This window comes from Zeus faber (assembly GCF_960531495.2).
Source record: "Zeus faber genome assembly, chromosome: 9".
NCBI lineage: Eukaryota > Metazoa > Chordata > Actinopteri > Zeiformes > Zeidae > Zeus > Zeus faber.
In genome coordinates, this window is record NC_137197.1 from 1,157,515 (window position 1) to 1,165,014 (window position 7,500).

Sequence of the window (7,500 nt, forward strand, 5' to 3'; positions counted from 1 at the left end):
TCACTACCAGAGGAACAGAGAGCAAGTAAACAAGTCAAACTATGGGAAAAGAAAACACAACTCTGCTTTTTCTCACTATATACAGTATATACAGTATATATACTGTATAATCTACATAATATATACATACTATATACAGAGAGGGAAGGAAAGAGAGAGTGAAGGAGAGAGAAGCTTTTTGAATATTCCAGGTTTTATACAGGATGTTGATATTTAGATTCTGTTGGAAACATGGTGTCGATGTGATGTGAACAGTGAACAGTGCAGTGAACTGAGCACAGTGCACCGTGGTGAGGACACTCAGGAGGAACGGTGATCCGGCACAAAGCCACGGTTAAACAAGGTAAAAAGTACATTTGGCTCAATAAATCAATCAATAAACACATCGCATTTGCAAAAAGCAGCCCTCCATCGGAGTCACCATCCCACGAAGAAGAGTTGTACCTCCAACTATGCTCAGAGATATGTTACTTTCAGCTCCAAGGTAAAATGATGAACAGATGCTCAGTCACTTCCTACGCCCTCACCCACTGCGAGGAGCCTCAGGCCTCCACCTTTCAAATGGCAGGATCCCCCGAGGTTCAGCTGCCGGGACGAGCGGCATGGACGTCACCTCAGTCATGGACGACACCTCAGTCATGGACAACACCTCAGTCATGGATGACACCTCAGTCACGGACGTCACCTCAGTCATGGACAAGACCTCAGTCATGGACGACACCTCAGTCAAGGACAAGACCTCAGTCATGGACGACACCTCAGACATGGACGACACTTCAGACATGGACAAGACCTCAGTCATGGACGACACCTCAGTCATGGACAAGACCTCAGTCATGGACAAGACCTCAGACATGGACAACACCTCAGTCATGGACAACACCTCAGTCATGGACGACACCTCAGACATGGACGACACCTCAGTCATGGACGACACCTCAGACATGGACGACACCTCAGTCATGGACGACACCTCAGACATGGACGACACCTCAGTCATGGACGACACCTCAGTCATGGACGACACCTCAGTCATGGACGACACCTCAGTCATGGACGACACCTCAGTCATGGACGACACCTCAGACATGGACGACACCTCAGACATGGACGACACCTCAGACATGGACGACACCTCAGTCATGGACAAGACCTCAGTCATGGACGACACCTCAGACATGGACGACACCTCAGTCATGGACGACACCTCAGACATGGACGAGACCTCAGACATGGACAAGACCTCAGTCATGGACGACACCTCAGACATGGACGAGACCTCAGTCATGGACGACACCTCAGACATGGACGAGACCTCAGACATGGACGACACCTCAGACATGGACGAGACCTCAGTCATGGACGAGACCTCAGACATGGACGAGACCTCAGTCATGGGAGGGAGGGAGAGGGAGACAGGGGGAGGGAGACAGGGGGAGCCTGTCTGCTGGTGATGTGATGTGAACCTTCTAGACGTTTCATGAGGAATCATCTCATTTGGCCTCAACACTGAACATTATGACACAGATCAACTCCACCTCCTTCCCCCTGTCTCTCTCTCTCTCCCTGTCTCCCTCCCTGTCTCCCTCTCCCTCCCTGTCTCCCTCCCTGTCTCTCTCTCCCTCCCTCTGTCTCCCTCTCCCTCCCGGTCTCTCTCTCTTGATGATGATGTCATGTGTTCAGTTCATGTTGTTGCATCACAACTGTCCAGCCTGGGGGGGGGTAAGACCAGTGTTTTTGTGGAAGGACTGATTGTGTTACTGACCACACACCAGCTACAGCCACCAAGACAATACTACTACTGTTCCACACACACACACACACACACACACAGCTCTGACTCAGCAGTTTGTCTCTGAGAGATTTTAATGAAAAACCTTCAGACTCAGAAGGAGATGCATTAAAACTACACCCACACAGAGCAGCTTCAGATGTGCCCAGCAACCTCCACCACCTCAAAGAAGCAGCAGAGGGGCCCTCCAACAGGTTCCTGTGGAGGAACCAAGAAAAACCCAGATCAAACCACCACAAACACCCGACGTGGTCCTCTGCGGCTGGGAGGCGTGGAGGAGTCCGTCCACATGACGTCTGCAATGCATCCTGGGAAACGCCGCTATGCTGGAGTGCCCCAGACCCAGAGCCTCGGTGTGGAGGCTTCTGTCAGCGAGCGCCACCCCTCCCCGGCTCCCCCACGTCCGGCCGGAGGACCCTGCCGCTCAGCGTGCACCAGGGGGCAGCGCGGCCAGAGGAGGGTGGAGGTTGGAGGAGCGGAGTGATCGACGGATCAAGAAAAGTGTCGAGAGACACGATATAGCACATCCACACCAGCAGGTGGTGCTCTCAGCTGCTCGGGTGGTGTCACATGAAGCGGAGAGGGCGGATGTGGGGCGTACCGGGACGTACTGGATCTCTGGGTGGTGACGTGTGTAGATTTGTCTATATGAAATATGACGAATGGCTCAAGCTCATTTTCCATCTTGGAAGCAGGTCCCGCCCATTACATACAGGAAGTCCTCTGGCTCCACCCACCTCATGGGTGTGACATCACAGGGAGTGACCAATGACATAGATGGGAAATATTCAGTTTTTTTCCATTTAGATCATGTGTTTGTGGGAGCCGCCCAGTACAAGCAGTCTGCTACTGGTGGACACCTTCCCATCGACTCTGCCGTCTTCCAGCCTGTCTTCCAGTCTGTCTTCCAGTCTGTCTTCCAACCTGTCTTCCAGCCTGTCTTCCAGCCTGTCTTCCAGTCTGTCTTCCAGCCTGTCCTCCAGTCTGTCTTCCAGCCTGTCTTCCAGCCTGTGTTCCAGTCTGTCTTCCAGCCTGTCTTCCAGTCTGTCTTCCAGCCTGTCTTCCAGTCTGTCTTCCTGTCCAATGACATGTCACCTGTCGCCGTTTAAAACATGTGACAATGCTGTTCCGACCAGAAGACAGGAACCAGTTGAACACCAAGAGAAGAACAATGAATAAACATAAAGATCAATAGTGATATCGATCAGGTCCAAATAATCAATGAACACAAACACAACTCCACTCATCTCTCTGTCTCTCTCTCTCTCTCTGTCTCTCTCTCTTTCTCTGTCTCTCTCTCCCTTTCTGTCTCTCTCTCTCTGTCTCTCTTTCTTTCTCTGTCTCTCTCTCCCTGTCTCTCTCTCTCTCTCTGTCTCTCTCTCTCTGTCTCTCTCTCTCTGTCTCTCTCTCTCTCTCTCTCTCTCTCTGTCTCTCTCTCTCTCTCTCTCTCTGTCTCTGTCTCTCTTGGGGCCCGGCCCCAGCGAGCGGGCCGGGAAGTGGCGAGGCCCTGGGGGAGGGCTGTCTGTGGCAGGGTGGCGAGGCACCTAATGCTGCTGTGACTCAGAATGCTGCTTTGATGGTTACTGTTAATGTGACGACTTATGTCACAGGTCAGTGACAGACATGTCAGTGTCGGACTCCCAGGCTCCGCATGGAGCCCTGTATACTTTGGTGAAATACAGGGGTTCCTAAACGCCACGTTTGGAAGGTCTGTTAAAGTCACACATTATTTCCCTGACTCGGGGAAGTTTATTAAGACGGTGGCCTCTCTCAGGAAGTCGGCCGGGTCAGGGTTGGATGATAAAGGAAGATTCCGGCTAAAGAAACACGTGACGGCTCTCCGGAAAGAGAACCGTCGTACCGGCTCGGGGAAACCCGACCATACCTAGGTGATAGGGTGGCTGGTCTCGACTGGGTGTTCTCTCTCCTTCTGCTAGTTTTCACGAGTCTCCCTCTTCTCTCCTCTCCCATGCACAAGCTCAGGATTGGCTCTTTAAATATCAATGGTGGGAGACAGCAGCAGAGGAGGGCTCTGGTTGCTGAATTATTTCAGCAGAGGAAGTTAGATGTGATATTTCCCCAAGTGACGCAGCCATCGAGGTAGACTGGGCCCAGAGCCGGGGGGGCAGCTGTTTCTCAGCCATGGGACTAACTTCAGCGCAGGGACCGCGATCCTCCTTTCAAGGGGGTCAAACATCAGGGTTCTGGCCAGCACCGAGATAGAAGCAGGTAGAGCTCAGACGGTCAGGGCGGAGGCGGGAGGTTCTACTTTCTGCTTCATTAATGTGTACGCTCCCACTCTAGGCTCGCAGAGGGTGGAGCTGTTTGAAAAATTGCAGGAAACATTGCGGAGGGGGGTTCAGGCTGACTATGTTGTAAGGGGTGGGGACTGGAACTGTACGCTGGACTATGGTCTGGATTGGACCGGTGAGGAACCCCACGGGGTCTCTTCCGCCTGTCTGTCTCGCCTCACTGCTCGACATGACCTCATAGACACATGGAGGATGAAACATGCGACAGACAGACAGTACACATGGGTGAGGGTTTCAGACGGCAGGGTCAGTGCGGCTCGGCTTGACAAACTTTACAAATCACAAGCACTCAGTCCCTGGGTGCTAAGCAGTTCCATCCACCCTGTGGGCTTCACGGATCATCGCCTTGTCACTCTGGAGGTGTGCTCCGCACCCAGCACCAGGCATTTTTCTTATTGGCATTTTAATGTAAAATTGCTGCTCGACGCCACGTTCTGCAGTAGATTTAAATCATTCTGGGATGGCTGGGGGAGCAGGAAGGGGGCCATTAGCTCCTTGGGTCAGTAGTGGGAGGTGGGCAAAGCACAAATCCATGTCTTCTGCCAACGGTATTGTGCTCACTCCACCCGCAGGGTTAGGGAGACCATAGGCACCCTGGAGCAGGAGATCAGGGACATTGAGGGTGGCCTCCTTCGTGGCAGTGCCTCTGTGGGTGGGAGGCTGCAGGAGAAGAGGCAGGAGCTGCACACTTTCCTCCAGGAGAGAGTACGGGGCGCCATGGTCAGGTCTCGGTACATCGGCATCAGGAACATGGACGCCCCCAGCTCCTATTTTTTCAACCTGGAGAAGACAGTTCAGCAGTCCAGGCAGATGACCTGTCTCCGTCTCCTGGCCGGCAGGGTCACCACCTGCCCGGCGGAAATGAGGGCGCACGCGGTGGCCTTCTACACCACCCTATTCAGGGCAGAGGGCTGTGATCGAGAGTGTTCTGCGAAGCTCCTTCAGGGGCTGCCTCGGCTGGGGGTCGGGGAGCTGTGGGCCAGCTGGCACGCTCCTGGGATAGACGGTCTGCCTCCAGAGTTCTACAGGCATTTCTGGGGCCTGTTAGGTGAAGATCTGGGTGCTGCTGGAGTCTGTGCGGACTGGTACGCTACCAGTTTCCTTGCGGCGAGCAGCTCTCTCTCTCATACCCAAGAAAGGGAACTTGGCCTTGCTCAAAAACTGGAGACCCGTTGCACTGCTTTGCACGGACTACAAACCTTTCTCGAAAGTCCTGGCCAATAGGCTGAAGGGAGTTTTAGGGCTGTTGATTTCCATGGACCAATCTTACTGCGTGCCGGGCAGATCTATTAAGGACAATTTTTTCTTAATGAGGGATTTGTTATTTCTTATCCCTTGACCAGGAGAAGGCTTTCAGCCGGGTGGACCACGGTTTCCTGTTCTCGACCTTGAAGGCTTTTGGGTTCGGGGAAGGAATTCTTAGCGCCTCCTGAGCTACCAGGGGGCCTGAGGTGGGGAACGAGGGGAATGAAGGTTTTGGGGGTGTTTTTGGGCTCGGAGCAGTACCAGATGCAGAACTGTGCTGGTGTGAGGGAGAAGATGTGTGCCAGACTGTCCAGGTGGAAATGGCTGCTACCCCAGTTGTCCTACAGGGGGAGGGTGCTAGTTGCTAATAACTTGGTCGCCTCGACCTTATGGCACCAACTGACCGTTCTGCATCCACCCGGAGGCCTGCTAGAAGAGATCCAGCGGGCCATCGTCTACTTCTTCTGGTTCGGTCAGCACTGGATTAGGGCTGCAGCCCTCTATCTGCCGGTCCAGGAGAGGGGGCTGAGGCTTCATTGAAGTTGCATCCAAGGTCAAGGCGTTCCGCCTCCAGACGGTGCAGAGGCTGTTGTACGGTGGTGGACTGCGTTGGCTGGACACAGCGAAGGTGCTGCTGAGGCGGGCGGGGCGCCTCTCTTATGACAAGCAGCTGTTTCTGCTGCGGACCGAGGGGATGGACTTGACAGGGCTGACTCCTTTCAATCAATCGGTGCTGCAGTTGTGGCAGGTTTTTAAGGTCCACCGTGACACCACGTCTGCCCCTGGGATGTGGCTGTTTGGGGAGCCTTTGTTTGGGAACCCACTGCTAGACTCTGGCCTCCTTTCCTCCTCCAGCCTGCGCTCCAGCTTCCTCAAGGCTGGGTGCGTCAGGCTGGGTCATCTGCTGAAGGCGTCTACTGAGCAGCCCATGGGGACAACTGGCATCAGGTCCTCCAGACTGCTGCACAGGTTGGTGGATGAAGTCCGTGCTTCACTGTCAGTGGCCTTTAGGGCTTTTATCGACAGCCGTGCTCTGCCTGACCAATGGGACGGTGAGAGCAAGGTTGCATGCCCTTCGCTGACGGTCCCTCCGGCTGTGCAGTGGAAGGAGGAGCAGGACAGCCTTGTGACCTTTGCCACTCCCAAGCTGGGGGTCTTTGAGGCAGTAGGCAAGAAAGCTGCCTACTATACCTGTGTCAAGGTGGCACACCTACGCTCTGCTGGCCGCTGGCTTTCTCTGTACAAGCCCCCCATCGACAAGCGGTTGGGCAACCTCCAGTGGAGGATCGTGCATGGGGCGGTGGCCACAAACAGGTATCTGGCACACCTGGACTCCAGCACGGGGGCGGGATGCGTCTTCTGCTCTGAAAGGGAGTCGCTGCAGCACCTGTTTGTTCTGTGTCCTCGGCTGCGGGGGCTGTTCGGGCTACTGGAGCGGTGGGTTCGGGGTCTGGGGGAGTGTTTCTCCTTTAAACTCTTTATTTTTGCTCCTGTTTACACTGTGTCGAACAAATCTGTCCGTGTCCTGATGAACACTGTTTCGGGGGTGGCCAAGCTAGCCATTTGGAAAAGCAGATGGAACGCTGTGCGGGGTCATGGGTCAGTAGACCCGGCCCAGATGACGATTGGTCTGCTCTCAGCCGCCTCAAGGTGGAGTTTGAGTTTTACAAACTGACTGGCAAATTGGACACTTTCAGGAGTGTATGGGGTGTTGGGGAGGTGCTGTGCTCAGTCCAGGATGATTCCCTCATTGTTAACCTGTGATTCTTCCTGTGGTAGCTGTGATCTTTTCTCTCTCTCTCTCTCTCTCCCTCCCTCCCTCCCTTCCTCTCTCTATCTCTCTCTCTCTCTCTCTCTCTCTCTCTCTCTCTCTCTCTCTCTCTCTCTCTCTCTCTCTCTCTCTCTCTCTCTCCCTCCCTTCCTCTCTCTCTCTCTCTCTCTCTCTCTCTCTCTCTTTCCCTCTAAGGAGGTAAACTGTAGAAAGGAGGAAGTCTGGGCTCCAAAGGGAACAGTCCTTATAGTGAACAGCAGTCTCAAAGCTGGTGAAGAAACCAGCAGGTCCCTGCCTACCTGGTTATCTCTGAAGAGAGATGTCTGTGCTCCTGCTGCCTGTTTACTGGTTGACTGATTTCTCTCTGGTTTTTGTTGTTT

General features: G+C 53.9%; 1 protein-coding gene across 3 annotated transcripts in view; it reads left to right on the forward strand.

The window, feature by feature from the left end:
- The window catches only part of exoc3l2b (exocyst complex component 3-like 2b), a 46,526-nt gene that overhangs the window by 20,958 nt on the left and 18,068 nt on the right, over nucleotides 1-7,500 (forward strand). The gene's annotated exons all lie outside the window — the stretch shown is intronic.